We start from the raw sequence: 21,525 nt of genomic DNA on the forward strand, positions 1-21,525 counted from the left end.
GCCGATTACCTCTCATTATCATTCCAGCAGCATGATTTATTTGTTCACGTCTCTATGTTTCTGGAGGAAAGAATGTATTCCGACACGAGTATGCTTAAATATAACGTTCAATAAAAAGCGAAAATAAAACGACGTTAAGCAAGTTTGCAACATACTGTCATAAAGTCCTCAAATTAATATGATGTTAATATTCGATGGATTATGCAGTTCGCCAATTGTTTACATTCCATAGTCTTGTTGAATGTTCATCGTCCTATTTATGTCTAATTTCTTTGCTGTTGTTCTAAATTAAATTTATTTGTTTAAATGGAATGTATTTTTATAAACGTTGCTATTGTACTTTTGTCGCATTTGATGTCTAAATCGTACGATAGGATTTAATTTCCTACGAGCTCATATGTCGCTAAAGATCATCCTTTTGAGAATAGATTGTCGACTTTGGGATATGATTAATACTAGTATATATACGTGGAGATATTATATTAAGGCCCTATAGATTGAATTATAAGTACTTTGAAAGTATTTTATATTCACCGATGAACCATATCAATATAGATTTACTATAGTTTCGTGTTTGTTTGTGTGGTCAACCATGAGATATTACTCCAACAATACCTAACTACTATTATGTGCAACATTGATGGAGGTATTATTTTATATCATATAACTGTAACTTGATCAGCATTTCCCAACCGTATAATTATACAATTATATAACTACGAATGAATATAACCTACAACCATAATGTTGAATTAATGCGATCACATGTCTTGACTCCACATTCATGTTTTTTCCTATTGAGGCGCAACTTTAAGTTTTGAATATATACAAATGAAATATCTTAGATATGTAGTTTCTAATGAATATATTTGTTTGCTTAAACAATAAGGTACGGAATTATGCAATATTTTTTTGCAATTATTACACCACGCCTGACATTATGTGGTCAATATGTATTAACATTCTCACGAAACACGAAAAAACATGTTAAATTCTATTTTTAATTAATCTTTTTTGTAATGATGTTTGTTTTGCATTTACTTCAAACGCATGCTGTTTTTGTGTATGTATGTTAATGACGATGAGCTTTTCATGTTTACGTCTTAATAAAATATTATGTTCTGTTCTGTATGTTTCTGTATTTATATATATCACCATCTTAAGTATTTATTAGTCACCAAATTAGTCCAAAAAATGTCAGCATTCACTATAGCATTAAGAACACCATGTGAAATTTAAGATTTTTGAAAGCGAAACAAAAAGTAAACATTTAAAGACATAACATAGATATTTGAACTCATAAATGTTATCAAAGCGACACAGTTTATCTTTAGGTTAAATATTGAAATTATTAAGGTTGTATTTATAAATCATGTTAATATGTCAAAACGATTTGTTTCTGTTAACGCAATAATGAAATACAAACCACATCAAGAAACAAACAGTGGGCTATGGTTGATGCCTTACATTTAAGTCGTTGTACGAATTAAAAATACGACGTCATTTTATAATGATAATACTACAAAAATGTCATTAACTAGCGCGTTTATTTCATTAGCGGCGAGTAATATTTCTAATATTGCATTAATTATTTTATATTTAATTATTCAATTATTTTATAATTAATTAAAAACATTTTATTATAACGAAATGTGAACAAATTAACATTTCAAAATTACCATATTGAATCCGTAATTTAGAAGAATAAAGACACAAGACTGTATGAATGTCGAATTATAAAAAATATAATGGCAATAAAATAAATATAGTTTCTGGAAGACACCTCTTTCTAAGCAACTGATTAACCACGTATTTGTTTAAACCTTTGATCAAAGTAAACGAAAACCTTTGAATTGTGACATACTTTTCATATGCCCAACCCGGTGTTTATTTGCATGATCAACCCTTTAACTCAAAAGTCACAAATAAAAAAATGACCACAATTATATAATAACTAAATAGACATTAAACGTTTTAATTATGTTAAGTTTTCTTTTATGAATCTTACTATTACAACACAATTTTCAAAAAGGAAATGCGTTTGAAAATTGATTATTGGTATTTATATAGTCCTAATAATGATTAAAATACGTAAAAATCGTACAGTGACAAATGGCTTATGTATACCGGATAATGAATAAATGATGGCTTCGTTAACAACATTCAGGTAAGATAATTATTTCACCATATCTCATTTAACATCACCAAGGAACGTATTTCCACCCAATTTTCTGTCGAAATGAACCGACCCTGCACATTTCGACCGTTTCGGCTCATCCTGATTAGAATTCAGAAACTTGAAATATATGAGTTTGTTCTTACAGGTATAACCACCAACTGTTTGTTATGTGGAGTACTTTGACAAGTATGGACTTAACAGCAACCTAATTTCACATCACATATAAAACCTTTGTGTAATTATTGCAGTGAGTGTATTTATTAAGAAGTATGTGTTAATTGCTTTTATTTAAAAACGGAGTATCTTCCGTTGTTCAATGTCGACTTGAATATCACGAATCATTTCTTCGTCTTCCACGTAGCAAATATATAACAAAACAAACCATTCGTCGTAAAGATGAGATGATACACTCTTCACTTTTTTAGAGAATTGTTTCATAATGCAAATTTTGCTTCTCAATTAATTATTTTTTTATAAAGTACACTGCTGATTGGTATGAAAATACATTTGTATGTCTCGAATTCAATAATAGTTCTGAACACTGTGACCACTATATCAATCCACAATGATTTCTAAAGGATTCTTACCGTCATTGACAACTTATCGTGGATCATCGCCCATAAAACGTCGATACAGAGATACTGTTTAGACACAAGACTGAACATGAAATATGGGTGGTCATTTATTTCCCTGCATCAAGTTATGTCCTGAAATATATTTCCGATTCAGTACATTTATCTATCTAGTTAAAAAAGTATCACACATTTACAACGGTTTATTGAAACAGTTTTAGTTGATGTTATTTTGTTAGCCATTGTTCTTGAAATATGTGTTCACTTAATGTTTAAAACTGAAGAGAAACCAAGCTGTACCACTATTAATCCTTAGGAGGTTTACTTACTGCATCTAGAATGTTTCGTCACTAACACTGTGCAATAATTGGAACCTGTTCGTAGTATCAAAGATTTGTTGAAAAACATTCACAAAATGCTTTTCAGTTTGCAACTTTAAATATTTCAACATTTATCGGATCATTGTTTTTATGGATCCACTATTGTCATGGTATAGTCATTTTCGACAAACGAAAGTGTTACAATTTTGTATTTTGTACACAATGGTTGGCTCTTCCGTTATGGCATCTACGGCGATGGTGTCTTTCTAATAACTATTGTTATGCTTTGCATATACATAACTGCAACCTCCCAACAGTTCTTGGTTTAAGAAATATATGATCAAAACAATCATAATAAATTACATAGTATACAAAGCTCGAATGGTGGTATTGCCTTTTACAAAATATAATAATAATTAAAAAATTGACGCGTCTGTCAGCATCTGTCAGAGTTATACGTACATCCGCCGAAAAGTTAACATGTCTGGAAAATTCATTGAGTTGGTAAGACATAAACGAAATACCACGTTGAAGAAAGGTCGAATAGCACGCGTCATATGTCATATTTGAAATCTAATACGACTATATCATAACAATTAAGAGACCAGTGCAATGTTCAAGATTTACTGAAAACTTCATAACCCGTATACAGGTTTATCAATACGACAAAACAACCTACTTTCAATTTGCATACGCAAATAATAAACTTATTTACGTATTAAACGTTCATTTAGCTAACGAAGCTTTGCTTACATTGACGCAATGGCACTTCAATAATCAAAGAACTGACAGTACTGGTGTGACGATGCTTTTGAAGAGGATTGATATAAAAGCATCTATTTCAGTTTATCTACATCACCACAATTGTGTATGTGGGTACGAAAATTTTGGGTAGGAAAAAAATGGGTACGAAAATTTTGGGTACAAAAATTATGCCAAAAAATAAATTAAGTACGTAAAAAGATTTGGTTACGAAAAATATTTGGGAATGAAAAAAATTGGGTACGAACAAAAAATTGGTAACGAGCAAAAATTTGGGTACGAAAAAAAAATGGGTACGAAAAAAATTGGGTACGAAAAAAAAAATCGGGGGTACGGGGAAGTAGTACCCGTGGGGAACTTGATTCTTTCAGCGAAACTGGGAGGCGGGTTATATTCTCGATCAAATATAACAAGAAATATCTTTAAAAAGGTATTCGACGTGTATTTTCTGTACAACTAATCTTAAAAAACTGTCTGTTACAGTAAAACGTTTGTGGGATATAACATTACGTTTCAGCATTTAAATTCAAAACTTGACATGATCTTTAATTACACCATGCTCTTTAATTTCACATGTATATCATACCAAACTTTATATTTCGTTGTTTCTTTTCCTAAGTTAATGATGCTATGTGTACGGACGTGATTTCACAATCCCATGTGCATGAACATATACTTTTTCTCTTTTGATTATTGCTCTTTTTCTCTAATTCAATAAGCTTAGCCATGTTTGTTCGTTAAGTACGGCAATAATTTCATGATGATTCCCGATCGAAAGTGGGTATGGGCACATAGTCGTAAGAGCACTTGAATTCGGGAGGTCGCCCATGAACACAAGGTAAGGTTAACTAAATCTCCGCGATATGACCTAATATGTGTTTAAAATAGCAAACAATATCCAACAAACGAATGAATTGTCAAACATAGTATGTGCACTGATATGGCTCTGTAATTTATGTTTGAAAAGTTTTTTAAATATGCAAAATAAGACAGCACGCAGAAGAGCGAGTATCACAGATATCATACGGCTATTATGCTGTTTATATACCGTAGTCGCTACAATGTTTACAAATGGCAGGTTCGAAATAATTCGTTTTTTTTACACTAATGATCGCGTTGAAAGTTAATTATACACGACATATGTCAAATACAATACAAAAAAAGCAAAGTTGTTTCAGTGATCTATAAACATATAATAGATTGAATATAACTGATTTAAAATTCACGTTTTCAAACTCTTATTAAATCTTTTCCCAGAATATGATGTCCTATTTATAGCTGAGCTTCCTATACCTTTATCAATGATAATCAGCGAGGTATGCCGATTAGAAAAATCGAGCTATCTCAATCGGACTGGCTCGGTCTTTTACATAGGTTGCCATTGTGAAGAATTTTTTCATGATATGATAACTTAGACGATGCTTCGCAGCATCGTCAAAAATGGACTTCATTTTGATAACAAGTCGCAAAACAAATCTACAGTCATGATCGATACATGTATTTTTACGGTCTGAGTGGCCTATCATTACTTTGCTGAGTCCTATACTTAGGCCATATACCATAACTCCTTTTATCCTAAGTTATCTAGTCTAATTGATAAATGCATGTTCATCCTACCGGACTTTGTATTGACAGTTACGTTTTTATATATTGACAAGTTGAATACATATGGAATAGGGATGTGTGCTATTAATATGATTGTCTTCCCACATCTTAGTTTAGAGGTAGCGGACTTGAGTAAATATATTAATTAACATAATCAAGCACAAACACATTCTGTAAGAATGATCTGCATCATATAGGTATCAAAAACATGTTTCCATCTTTAAATTATGTATAATACAAAGACACATGTATAGAATGGTTATTAACCAAAGATGGGAATTTAAGCTTATACTTTTCGACATATCGACCATAAATCAGTTTGATGTCATTTATGTGAATGTTCTGATACGCAAAGTTTAATTTCCCTTTTTAAGTTTACTAAACACTTGGCAAATAAGTGACTGAAATCTGAATTTTGTGTTCAACTGAACAGCTGTAAACATTAATACGTATAGACGGTACAGAAAACGGTAAAATGGAAGAAATGTAATACCCTTTTTATGGTGTGCGTATAAGTATTTTTAAAACGAGGAAATTGTTAACATGTATTATATGATTATTGCAATATTGCAAATGAATACATGTACTTTAATGTTGGTCATTCATAATATTCCGAAAGTGACTGAATTCTGAATTTTGTGTTAAATTGAACAGCTTTAAATCGTGTAAACATTGATACGTATAGACGGTACAAAAAACGGTAAAATGGAAGAAATGAAATACCCTTTGTATGGTGTGCTTATAAGTATTTTTGAAACGAGGAAATTGTTTACATGTAATATATGATTATTGCAATATTGCAAATAAATACATGTACTTTAATGTTGTTCATTTATAATATTCAGATCCATGATATTCAGTAGCATTAATTTGTTGTTTAAAAAAATTACTTACATGCTTTTGCACATCACACATTGCTTACTTAGTCAGAATATGGCTTTGCACGTATTCTAAGTACTTAAAGTTTTTCGCTGGTAAGCCTGGATACGGGTTGTAAGCCATTTTGCTCACCATTTAAATCTTACCATCGATCTATTGCTTGAAATTACCGCCATTTAAGAAATGAGAAAACTAACCGGAAAGGCGCAAAGTCCGTGTATGTTCATAATACAATGATTAAAACACATATTAAGATTTATAAGATCATAATGATATTTAAACAGTATTTACAAATGTATATAAATCCAGTTTAAACATGATCAGAACAAACATACACCAACATAATTGATTTTAAAATAAGTCGTTCTCGGGAATAACGTTTTCCGTAAAAGGAAAGTTTCACTATGTTAAATTGTTTCATTTCCAATATGACATTTTTCTAAAATAGTGATAAATACACACAGGGTTAGGCAAGGTACGAATACGCAATTGTATTGCCCATTAAACTTTTGACCTTTAAGTTTGACTTGTTTTTTTTAGCTAGAGACGCGACGGCTGTTACACGCAACACATAGTCTTAAGATGATTCATACGCGTGGAAAGATATTTAAGATTGGTAATCATCAATAACAACCCTAATATCCGGTTAAGCATGCTGCATGTAGTCATTTATGTATGCTTACTTTTATCAAATAAGGCAGAAACATTGCCAAAATGACAACACAGTTTTTATTTTATTTCAGTATAAAGACAACTGATGACCTTCAGCATTGTATTCAGAACATGAGATATATCGTAATAAACACTATTTGACCTGTTTGTGTTTTTTTTTTCAAACAAATCTACAACACAAACTAACACAGTAAAAAAGATATGTTAACAAATACCTGTTTTCAAAGCGACAAGGTTTATTTTTAATTTATCAATAAAGTATATATAATATTAGATCAAATGTCCCAATTATTCGCTTGTTTTAACGCATATACATATAATAAGTCAATAAACACGTGTCCTACGTTTGATGCCTAACAGTTAAGACGTTGTATTTATTAATATACTTTTTATTAAGAAAGCTTTGCTTATATAAGTACATTTATCATGAAGGAACATTACATGTAAAATTACATCATCGTGTAGAAATTTTATATACAAATGTAGAAATTTAATACACAAATACACGTGTTGCATTTTCAACTAGCCATGCATAATATAATAACGGTAGTACGCGTCCTCTAATGAAAACATAACACTAAAATGCATGACCATATCAATTTCGTAAGCACGTGTGTTTCGGTAACTAGATAAATTGCTATGCATTGCATAATAAATGTCCACCATTTAAATCATGCATTAATGTGAACAAGATACCTTCTCTCTTTTTGTAAGCTTCTATCTTGTATAAGTTAATCCAATTATGATTCTCGTAAACATTTCCTCATGATTATGGTTTTCTATAAATCAAATAAAATTTCGGGCAACTATTAGCAGTCATACATTGAGCGCATTCGGCATACATACCCGTGTAAAATTGTTTTGCTTACCCTATGTAACTCGGGTAACGGATTTAGTCCGAACGCTTATGGAGTAATTCAAAATGGCAAACCCCGACAGTAGAAAGATAAATAAATAGTTTTTATCAAGTAAAGTCACGCTTGCTAGATTTTCATCCAAATAATAACATTATTTCATATTTTATCTATCTGTTTCCTTTCTCGTCAACCAGGTCAGCCATTTTCCCGCTTCTTGTTGGAAGAAGAAGTATATTCGGACAGTCTTACCCGCCTTCCCGGCTCCGTGAGGTGGGTAGCAATCGAGTGACTCGCGCACCATAACCAGGGTAACACGAGTAATACTCGAGCATTACCCGGGTTAACTCGTGTTAGCTCGAGTTAGTATGCCGAACGCGCTCATTGTAACAGTGAACATAATTCTTAGATAAGTATAACGATCAAAACAGTTTATTTTATTCCGCTGAATGAATAGAACTTTGTTTTCAAAACTACCCACTTGATTACAGAATTTAGTAAAATACAGACCCAAGACTGTATTAAAGCGCAATTAAAAAACAATAAATGAATGCAAGAACATTAATTTTTTTTTTCTAAATTTTTGACAAGAATTCTCCTTGTGATTGCTAAACTGTATTAAAATAAAACATATCCTTTTGCGTACATTTCTTTTTTTAAACAAAATTTGTTTTTGCATAATAATTATTGTGTTTTCGACATATCTGAAATTAATTTAATTAAACATATTGTAATACACCCATGAAGGCAAAATACGAAAGTCAACACTGGTCAGAATTATTAAATCACTTAATATACACGCAACGTCTTAATTCTTTTTCAGTTTTCGTTTATGCATGACAATTTTTACAACAAGTTTTGCAATACGGAATTGCACTTGCAAATGTATTAATTAAATAAATTGAATATAATAAGTCAGGATAACTGTTTAAATACACCACGAAACCAATCGTTAGTGACAAATGGCTTATGTATACCGGATAATATAAATAAATGATGGCTTCATTTACAATATTCAGGTCAGATAATTTCTCCGCCATATCTACTTCACCATCACCAAGAAACATATTTTCCGCCCAATATTCTGTTGAAATGAAGCGGCACTGCACACTTTGCTTATCCTTATTCTGATTCAGAACCTCTTACATATATGAACACCTAATTAGTTGTGGTTGTCGTTTTATTATGACAATTTTCACAGGTATTGAGTTTTGGAAATAAAACAACAACAACTTTATTTAAAGCATAATATAACACCTCTGTGAAAGTATTGAAGTAAACGTTGCTATTTATTTAGGACTTGTTTGAATGTTTTTAATTTTAGAGACAGAGACTTCTTCGGTTCTTCAAGTATGACCACTTCATCAAACCGATATGATTCCTTAGATATAGCAATAACAAATCATAAAATAAAAATATTTTAATGATCCGTTGTTAAGGCGCAATACCTTTTCGGGTTCTTGCTCCCTTGGGTTAATGATAGTTTACAGGTTATTGTTTATACAATAGACACTTGCCATGAGTATACAGCGCATAAATGTTATGTATATAACAAACGAGTGGTGAAGTACATTTTAACATACAAACAAAAAATAAGCGAGAGGTATATCCTTGTTATCATGATAAATCTAAATAAAATGGTTATGTACGAATGTGTTATACTTGTTTAAGGATAAGCATAATAGAGATCAAACACGTTTCTAAGTTCAAATGCTGTGTTAACCACATATAATATAAGATTGTTATTGGTTTGAACATTTCGGATTTTATTAATTCAACAAATTTAAACATACTTGGCTTTTCCAATAGTAGTTATAAATGTACAACTTTATTATTTCTGTATACAGTTTACATTCAATGGCAAAGTGATACTTATCTTCGAGCATATGACAACGTCTCTCCTCATAAGGAATTGGTATAGGTTTTTGCCATCGCCCGGCCTCAACTTTCAGTCTATGTAAAGATACACGAAGTCTACTTAAGACACTTCTAAACTTGTTTGTTTTTATACTGGTTATGCAAGGTTTCATTTTAAAATCACAAAACGTTACAGAAGACCTAGCTCAAGACGAATCTTTTAGCTCAGTTTGCCAGTGTTGTAGACATGGGTCATGTAATCGCAACTTTAACGTAGGCAGATATATTTTATCAAGGCCACCATTGTGATATAGCCAAGCACATTGAAAGGCAAATGATTTAAAAATAGGCAACATAATTAGCCAAGTATTTAATATTTGATCTGCTTTCAATGTCCCTACACATAGTGTTGTACATACATTTAACATATTTATAGTCCTGTAACTCCACAATTTTCAACCAATAACAAACTAAATGTACATCTCTAATGGTACGGAGAGAAGTTCTTCTTAGTTCACCATAAACACAATTATTTTGTGTCTGTATCTTTACATTGAGTATTAGTTTACAAAAGAATAAACGATTTCTTTCTAGCATAGGAGCTTCGTTTAAACCCCACACCTAAGACCCGTAATGCAAAATAGGCGATATGCGTTTATCAAATAAGTCAAATTTACATTTAATAGACATTGTAGGGTATTTTAACATACATGCGTTTAGTTTATAAGTTGCCTTTCATGCGTGACCTGCCAATGTTACAATGATAGATGGAAAAGATCATCCGGTGGTAAAAGCACTACCGTAATAATTAGAATTACAATATGATTCTTTTCAATTAAACGTCAAAAGACAGAGAAGGTTTAGACACAGGACAAAACATGGTAACTTATTTCCCTTTATATAGTAGCTGGGCTGATTTTCAGTGTACGCAAACGGCATGCTATGGGGATCCGGGGGCATGCTCTCCCTGATTTTTTTATCTCTACGAAGCCGTACGTGCATTTTAGAGAGGTTTCTGACAATATTATAGTGCAAAATATGGCGTGATAAACTCGGATATGATACCATTTATCTTCGATTTTAAAACATGTGATTTTGCTTTAAGATTTATAATCTAGAATTATGTCGGGGTATATCCTTTAATGTATGTGTAAATAAAATCATGATATGGTATGGTATAAAATAGGACATAACAATTTTGGATAAAAGTAACTAAATCTTAATTTGTATTGTTAAAACACAAATAAAAGAGACATTATAAAGCAACACATCCATCTTTTAGATAGCAACCATGTCTATCATATTTACTCGATAACTCAAGTCACTTACATCTCGTCTTTTGTTGTCTACGTATAGCAAACTTTTAAACTTTTAAAAACAATACACGTAAACTGTATATATTATAATTAATGTAAGGTATCCTGTATTACATGCCTTACATGTATACAGCTCTCGCGACGATGGCTTGGATGCGAGCCTGAACCCCCTTCTGCTTCTCGGACATGTTCGACGCACCATCATAACCTTGGCCTAGAATTTCTGAATGTTTACTCCAAGAGCTTGAAGGTTTTTTGAAGAAGGCATTGGCCAGAACTTCGCCGGTGGTAGAATTGAACTCTACAAACCCAACGAACTTCCGGAGACATGCTTTCTCTGCATCGTAGAATCGAAGGCAGAGAGCAATTCGCTCCATAGTGGCAGCATCAGTGGCTTCGTCCGCCATAAATCCGAAGCAAAACGACTTGTTGCATGCTTTGACAATATCTGACGCGATCATAGATCCACATATTTCATTCAGCTCGTTCTAGATCTGTGGGGATAAATACATTGTCAAGTTTTGCCTTGTGTTTCAACAACGCACTGACATTTCCCATTTCCTAATTGTCACTGCAATATAAAGCAATATTTTGTTTTCCACACAACACAATTGCATCCACGATGCCTACAAGAATGTGTCTGTTCTTCTCTACATTTAAGGTACACTCAATATCTTTCTGTTTAACTCGTTCAATTGCTAAGAAATCGTCGGCCCTTTCTACTCTTGCAATATGGTCAGGGTTTTTCTCGTGTTTCTTCAGAGAGGAAGACACGTTGCTCCAATCCAGGTATGGCTGTCTGATCAAATTGGGTGGGGGGGGGTGAGGGTTTTTAGTATCACCAGCAAATAAGTAACAAGGAGCACAAACTACTCCATTGGTCTTCTCAGAGTACCGCAGCCAGAAATAGTTCTTGAAATATTTCGGTTGAAGCGATCTGGAACCTCTGTACTGAAAATTATTATTGGTAACAAAATCAAAGCGCTGAAGGAACTGAATTTGTTCGCTGTTGTTTAATCTTAGACGCAACTCAGTTTTCAAAAGTATGTGATAGCTTTTTTTATCGCAAGTTTGAAATGACCACAACCAATTCAAATTTATAAAGAGTGTGTCTTAAAACACAGATCGAGATGTGTTTTCTTTGTCAAATCATTGATACAGCTAATCAGTGTGCACATGCTAATCTGTTTTGACATGCATTAAGCCCCGTTTTCTCTAAAAGCAGCCAATATGTACAGATTTCAATGATAAACACTAGACTGGCCAACGTTGTCTTACAAGCTGTTAAATACTTTTGAATACATACACACTAGGTAGTGTACCAGTGGGAACTATAAACAGGCAGATGCGGTGGTTAGAGCAGACGCTCCTAGCCTAGCATTCGTCGTCTGCTTAATTTTACTGCAGTTATCCACACAGGCAGTCACGGGTTACGTTTCCTAGCGTTGTTAAGCCCATACTAATTTGCTAACGCTCACAAATAATAAGATTAGTAACGTGTTTGCTATCTTTAGTGAGAGGTGAAGCTAGCCTAAACAAATATACGCGCGTGACCCATTTGTTCACATACAATAAAGTAACGCGTTTCTGATGGTTTAAACCTTTGCCGGAGCAATTATATTTGAAACTTGCATACCTCAGTATTTTACAAAATTATGATAATTTGGAAAATTTTATGAATTTGCATGCACAGAGAACACTAAGGTTTAACCTGCCTAACAGGGAACTTTACAAATTAATGAACATTGCTCCAGTCAGCAGTCAAGAATGATATTTTATATGTACTGTATGTTGGCTGGTCTGATTTTCCGTCGAAAACATCTCTGTACGAGGGCGACATCAAATTAGCAGCCATTCTTAAAATCGACCGCTTCGTAAACAATCCATTCGGATACATATAGTTACATATAGAAGAAAACACAGATAAAGCGCAGTCGATAATAATGTTATGTATAGTCACCACCAAATGAAACTTGACCTCGTAAATGGTAAATCCTGCGTATTCTATCAGGTCGGAAAAAAGACAGTTTTAGTGCTTTTGATATGAAAACACATCTCTCGCTTTGAACATATGCCTAACCCGGGTTAGGCATTACATTTTATTGCATTATATTGTATTGTATTATATATATATATTGATACAGTTTTCTGATCATTGTTTTTATGGTTCTCATGGTATATTCATGTTCGGCATACAGATATAGATTATTTGGTAGATAAATTACACTAACGCACACACACACGGTATTGGCACCGAGTGATATATTTTTACAACGTACGATATGCACACATATTTCCTTAGAATTATATTTAAAAATTTGCTATTCAGATAAGAAATACAAGACAACTGAAACCAATTATTCTGAAACCTGATTGCAAGGAAGATTTGCTGCAAGAAAACCGTGAATTTAACATCTAATGCTTCTCGTTAAGGAGGTTGGCTTTCCAATTATGGCATATACGTAGATGTTCACTTTCTTATTACTACCGTCATGATTTGCATATAGATTACGTTAACCTCCCATCAATGTTTGTTATTTGTTTATAATTAAAAGTACCATTAATAAATACAATATTGGTTAGATTTGATATTCGATTTCAAATAAATTATAAGCGGTGTAGCTCAAAAAGAGCAGTGTCTACTCAACTATACACGAATCAGCAACAAATTGACATGTCTGTCAGCATCTCTTAGAGTAACAGCTTAACCCGCCTGCATTTTTACATGTCTGGAAAATCAATTGAAGTGGTAAGATATAAACAAAATACCCTATTAAACGATGGTCGAATATCACGCGTCATACGTCACATTTGAAATCGATTATTTTATAACAATTAAGAGACCATTGAAAGAGTGTTTTAAATTGACTGAGCGATCAGTAACCCATTCAAGAGCGTATCGATTCGAAAGATACAGCACCATTTTAATTGTCCGATAACAGTAATTTACATATTTACAAATTAGAGTGTATGTACATGGGTAAGCAATATAATATACAAAATGGGATTCGGTCTATTATGTTACATGACTGCCATTGTTTATGATAATAACACATTTAGAGACAAATACATGTGTAACTGAACTTCATTTACAATTACATTTTTTATATATTATTTAAATATTCGTCAGCGCTGGCGTCATATAAATTATATTATTGCAAAGCTTCATCGTTAAAATAACATTTTTTTAACCATCAAATTCTTTTCTGAACATTTAAATTACCACATAAAATGGTACATTAATATATATTGGACCTCGATTTAGATCCCCAAAAATGTCGTAAAACAAATCTGCAGTTATGTTCCATATCTGTGATGGTCCGAGTGCTTTATCATTTCTGGGCTGGCTTTCATACTTGGCCCATATAACATGTCAGAACTCCTGTTATTTTTAGTTATCTATTCTAGTTGATAAATGCATGTTCATCATTTCGGAATGTGTCGTGACAGTTATATTTTTATATATTGACAAGTTGAATACTTAATGAACACTAATCTGTGCTATTTATATTAATGAATCAAACCGTCTGTGTAAAGGGGTGTTGGAAATGAAAACATTATTTGTGATGTGATTATGTCAGCATCATCTATATAAGTATCACAGTCATCTGGCTTTTGTAACGGAACGATAAAAACAACGGGCTTATAAAAAACAAACTGAATACAAATGTTCCGTATATAAGTAATCATCCATGAAAATAAGTTGCATATTACAAGTGGGACATTGATTTATTTGTCATTGGTAGTAATTGTTAGGTCCACTTTTGAGACCTTATGCAGTTAACTGTCAATTGATATATAACAATCGCCAAACATGGCGAAATTACAAATCACATAATCACACACGATTTATTTATACTTTTAATTTGTTCAGAAGTCCTAGTATTAATTGAGAAGCGTTTCGACGTGATCCAGTATCAATGTACTTAAGGATACTGTTTAAAACTATTAATTTCGAAAAATTGAAGTCGGGCACTTATGACATGGTATATGAAATATACATGTACAAGTTTAACAATTTGGAGGTAATAAAAGCGTTCCGCTCATCTACAATACTGCAAAATGACAAATCATATCAACAATTATTTCCTCGGTAAGATGCATGCGTCTAAGTTTGATGTTTCTTCAATTCAATACATCCATCATTAAATAGTCGATCTACGTGTAAACGCACGTATAATCGGCAGTATCGATCGATGCTAATAATAATCGTTTAATGGCGTAAATCTAAAAGTTACGCCTCAATCACTTACTGAATGATATGTATTTAAAACATGAAAATAAGTAGTAATAACTGTATATTATAATAAAACATAATTCAGGTTAACTTTTGAGTTTATATTCATATTATATAAGACAAATTTAGAATTAGCATAGAGTGTAAATGGATTATTTGTTTGTTTTTTTTACAACAAGAACAACAACAACAACAACACCAATACAACAACATACATCTAGACAAAAAAACGCGATAGTCTATGAGGATAAAACAAGTTCAAAGTTTAAATTAAAATCATAGATGCGAAGTTTTTTTAAAAAGGTTGGGCCATATTGACCATAATTATGTTTGAGGTCATTTATATGAGGATTGTAATAGGAAAAGTTAAATTTGGCTTTTCCAATAAGATTTCAAACTTGGAAAATATGCGACAGAATTGTAAAGTCTGTTTTTATCTGAGCAGCTTTTAAATGTGCGAGCATTAATACCTATAGACTGTTTTTTAATTTCCAATTTGGCATTTTGCCAAAGTGGAAGAAAAGACGGATTAGCAGTTGTATGGCCCATATAATCTTCGACATCTTTGACCTTTAAGTTTCACCTGATTTTTTAGGTAAAGTTTCGACGGTTGTTAAACAAAACACATCGTACGTTGATGGTCCATAAGTGTGGAAAGATATTTTCTATTTGTAAAATGAATAAAACCCCTAAGATCTTGATAAGCACGGTCGCATCCACGCATATACACTAGACGTTTTGAATGCTTAATCAAGCTTTACGCAGGTGGGCGCGACAAAAATCAATGTTTGAGAGTATCTGATTGTTTTCGGAAATAAAAAAAATACAGCTACATGTACATGACATAAGTATAAATGGTTAACATTCTACGGGAAGGGATTATACTGTCTCATTTAATCCAAACATTCAAACCTTCAAGACAAACATGTTTTGTGCAATCGATAAGTAATACATTCTACGTTATCTGCATAGATATTGTATACATTTCAAACTAAAAACAAGTCAAAGAAAAGCCCCAATCCAAACAAGCTTATACAAATCGTTCATTATCAAAATATTGCCTAGAAACATGCAAACGCGTCACTTGAATCGGTCAAATAATGAAATATAAGTACATGCACACAGGCAAGTGTATATTGTGATAGAGTAAATTAACAATATACATGAAGTTCAACCAAAGCGTGCACGAATGTATATAGTCACTTTTCACGAAGTGCCCAGGAACTCAAATATAAACCATTATTTTCATTACAAACAAAATAGCAGTTAGTGAAATTATCAAGATTATCTGATGCCAATAGTCAGTTGATATACATTTATACCTACTCCTTTCGGTTGTTTATCAAACGATTTTCAGTTAATTGATTGCATTTTGCATACATGTGCATATGTTTATCACTAAGCATAACAACTTGCATCCATGTGCATTGGTTTATCCCTAAACACATAACCCTAAGCCAATATTGAATCATATGAGCTTTATACGATAAGTGTAAATGAATTGGTATTTCTTTTCTGGACATTGTTTCATGCATCTTAGCAAATTTCTCAAACAACAGTTAACTCTTTAACATAATTATTATCAGATAATAAACATCACTTAACCACTGCCAAATATGTGAAGAAATATTTAGAAACATCATAATTATTTATTCTAATGAGTGAACACCTGGATAACATGTTTGTTGATAAATGTTTCAAGAAAACATTAGGCATGCTTTTTGTGTAATCATGATTTACCTTTTACTGATTTATGTTGTCGATAGTAGGAACTTCAAACATTTCTGACTATACTTACTTCATAAAAATCTAGCACAAATTATTTGCATCAATTCTAATAAACGTTTTTACGAACTTTGTTAATAGTGATAATATCATTTATAATTATTGCATTAATGACTTGATCATATGTATTAAAATCTTAAAACAAATATAATTACGTACTTATACGCTGTGTAAAGTTATGCCGAGCATTTCTCTATTATGTTTAAGAAGTATGTGGTTTGCTAAATACTAACCATTTGTCAATATGTATTATACATTTCCTTTGAAAGGATCAATCAATGCAGTAATACACAACAAGAACTTTATGTGACACCAATTGATCATAAAAACTATACAAAGTATGATCATAAGCAATACAATAGTTAGGATGTAAGATGTTTGTTTTTTTCAAATTCCCACGTTACTTAATACATATCTAGTAACACGTGTTTCTCGAGCAAATTCGAATGTAAGCAAATATTGTAGTGTTTATTACCGCTTAGCTCTTTGTGGGTTCGTCTACAACTACTAAATCGTCTAGCAATGATAATCAATAAGATTGTCACATAAACAGGGACAGGAATCCTCTTCAGGCTGGAACAAATCTTCCTCGACATCCTCGAGGAAAACGCGGCGGCTCGTCGGCTTCACTCGTCGGGAACACGTCACGAAATGGCACTTATAACTTCTGGGAATACCTCTCCAGAGAAACGTACACGGTCACAGGCTAACATACACAGGCTCCGTGTCACTGGTCCACACTTATCATCCTGGCAATACTTACCTCAATGCAACACATCCATCCACGTCAAAATGAGCGCGTCATAACGCCCGAGCCAATCCAGCTCCCTTCTAATTGGTCGACGGTTCCCAATCAAGCGACACGTGCGTGTTTTGTTGGCTGGTCATCCTGCCTCGTCCGCAGCCAGTGCAAGAAGGGCGCGTCATAACGCGCGAGCCAATCAAGCTCCTCGATGAATGGTAGACCGTTCCCAATCACGCGACACGTGCGTGTTTTGTTGGCAGGTCACCGGAACTAGACTCCTCCATTTATCTCAGTTTGGGTTGACGCGCCTCTCGGAAGGAGTCGTGCCGCCGCAGACGTCCCGTTGCACCTGAGGAAGTACAAACTCAATCTCTTGGCCCAATGCCCCTTTCGTAAGCACGGGGACGCATTCGCCATGCAGTGTACTCTAAGACTGCTGCGCCCAAGCTGTCCCGCCGCACCCGAGGAAGTATAAATCCCTTCTCTCGAACAAATGCCCCTTTCGTAAGGACGGGGCTCCTTCGCCATGCGACGCACTTATTGACCGCAGCGATCTAGCGGATACTGGGACCTTGACATGACTCCCCAAAGTCATGTCTGTTTTTCGGCCGGCATTCGTCCGACCACTCTCTCGGCCTATCGTTTGCAATAGACCACAAGTAATTAAACCGTCGGCCTGTTTTCGTCCGACCAACAGGAATATATTAATATGCATGCATACCTCAACAAAAGTTCATTCTCTTCCATAAAATGTCAGTAACTCCCTTTCAACCATCGCAGAATAATACATAAGAACAGATTTCCATCACCTAGCGACATGTCCTCTCACAACCACCTTTCCTGTATATACCATACCCAACACAAAACAACACGTACAAACAAAAAGAATGCACCCTCAATTCAAAAGGCTCAATATGCGTCTAAACTCAGGTGCCACATAATGCATCTCATCTCATCATTCTCAATATTTTCAAACTTAGGTCTGGTAACTGCTGCCCATTGCTTGTCAAACCAACGAAAGGACAGGGGCACCCATCCGAACATCTACTGACAATCACACCTGCTTCGCAGCCCCCTTGAGCTTACGCTCTCTGCATGAGACGTTGAACTGCAGTTCCACTGTACAACTCAAACCACACTATACCAAAAACCGGCAGCATCCCTTTCTCTGTACATTTTTTATGATGCAGAAAATTAACAAATATGAGAACTCAAACAATTTGACACTGACCATAACACAAAAGAGTGTTCCAACAAGGCGGGACTACATATATCCCATTGAACCCAGCTTATTCAACATATATTTTCTATCAACATAGTTGTTTAACCTATAATTTTATACAAACAATCACACTTCTTTGACATTAAGTGGAGCGAAACACGACTAAACTAACAGAACAACACACACAGCAACTATTAATTGCACCAATCCCCACCCTTTACCAACTTTACCAATTGAGGGGGAAGAACCTCTGGGAGTTAGCCACTGTGGCCGCCAGCAGATCCCTCGTGCTCTGACCTTTATCCCTAGACATATACCTCCGATCCTGACGCTAAAACGTCGCCTCAGCACTTAGCTTTTCTACAGACTCCCGACATTAGATCAGATATTTACCTTATTTCCAGCGCTGGGACCGCTCCAAGCGGCGAGAACTTGAGGTTCGCCACACTCAAAACCAAGCCTGAAAGGTCTTCGAGGTCCATCATCACGACGTTAAAGGCCAAACCTAGCCGTATTTTGCGCCCCTGTCCCCCCAGCGGTCACTTGGGGCGACTCCGTAACTACATGCACTGTTCCGATGGTTTACCAAGGGGACGCCATAACCGGACGACTTCTTCTGGCTGTAACTAGTGGAGACACGGTAACTGGACAACTTCTCCCGGCGGTTTGCAGCGATGACATCATAAACGGACGACTCCTTCTGACTGTTACCAGTGGAGACTCGGTCAGTGAGAACCTTCCGGCGGTTTGCCGTGGTGACGCCAATCGAATACACGTGTCCGGCGGTCGGGATGACTCATCACTTGTGTCCATTTTGGACATTTCGCTGACTGCCTGATCAGCAGCTGTTCTTTTACGGACCAATACGCTGGACATGTCCCAAACCACCACCCTTAAGGAACGATACGTCCCGCATCGCCACCCCAGGTCGATTGCCCCAAATGGAACCATATATGCCTCGCTTCGATCCTTCAAGGTGGAAATTTATCCCTTTGTTCCAAATATGGTAACCATTGCTTCGCTTGTTTCCGGCTCCCATTTTGTAAGCATTGGGGCCAAGACGACGTTCATAGGCATTCTGTTTCCAGTGTTTACGTGGACCGCCGCCACCCGCACCCACTGAACAACTACCCTGGCGTTGGTCGTTGTACCACCGTTCCCTGGGCAGAGGACATGATACTCAGCGTAGCTTCCTTCATCGTCGGACACAAGGATCAATGCCCGAACTTCCAGTAGAGTTCGACGGTCGCTCTACCAGCACCCAGCATCTGCTCGATCACCTGGGTCAGTTTGTCGAACGAGGATACACTGACCCCATCTTGAGTGGATGCCTTTTTCACCTCGTGCATCCACCACGATTCTTCTTGCTCACCCTCTTGGAAATCCATTGGAGCCGCGGCGCAAGCCGCCTGGATATGTTTATATATTTACATCCTGTTCATAGCACTTCTATCAATATGGTTAACTGCATGCTTACATGCTTGCCTACATCCTTATTAAGCAAACCCTGACAAAACTTCGTCACTGCCTGCTCAGCGGCGTATGCATAGGGCAGATCACGAAACGCCACGGTTGCCAGCGTCAGCGCCCGATCGAACTCGCCTACATTTTGATGGGCAACATGAACATATAATCGCGCAGTGGCGGGCCCTTCAAGGTCGGGGATTACTTTGGACCGGTTAGGTACTCGAAACAGGAAGATTGATAGGGTCAGTGTGGGGTTGCGTCGCCTCCATGGGGGTTTCACTGTTTATCGCCTGCACATCGTAACCGTCAACCGCGCTTTGGTGCATACCTGACAAAAGGACCGTGGAAGGGGCATCTGGGGAAACAGAAACAGGACTACATGGCCTAGATAGAAGCTCTCTATTCCCTGGGGCAAACCTAGATACTTGAGCGGGGCGAGAACGGTTTATGCGACAACAGCGACATCAAATGGTTTGGGCATGCCTGTGACCACGACACGGTCTGGCTGTAACAACAGACGCATGGGGGCAAACGACTTTGTAAACTGAGTCAGGAAATCGCTCCATATTCCATATCCTCCCATCGAGTAATGTCTACCTCTAACTTCGAAATCGCCGTCACTAGCTCGGCCTTCATACGGTCCTGAGCTCCGGGGTCCTGTTTGAGGTACTGTGTGCTTAAGCTACACGGATGCTCCAGCTCAGTGTATTCCTCCTAGTTATCACTGGCCGGGGTCTCCCCTACAAACCTCGGATTATCAGAAAAATCTAAACAGGGTTTCTAGGGTCAGGTTACCCGCGCTCTCCCTGAGCATAACAATTGCCCGCGCCGACTTGTGTCCCACGCCGGATATCGCCTTAAGGACCCGGGGTGGATCAAAGTTCACGCGCATTAATTTTGATCCCGCATAACCCCTTGTTTCTACTTTATCAAATTAAAATTTAAAAGTAGTCCGTGAACATTAAATGGAAATATTTCTACTGCTGGAAGACAATTAAAAACAATTGCTCACCAAATTAAACAATTACAAATAAATTGCAGCCACCGTTGTAC

The sequence above is a fragment of the Dreissena polymorpha genome, chromosome 4, assembly GCF_020536995.1.
Source record: "Dreissena polymorpha isolate Duluth1 chromosome 4, UMN_Dpol_1.0, whole genome shotgun sequence".
NCBI classification, from domain to species: domain Eukaryota; kingdom Metazoa; phylum Mollusca; class Bivalvia; order Myida; family Dreissenidae; genus Dreissena; species Dreissena polymorpha.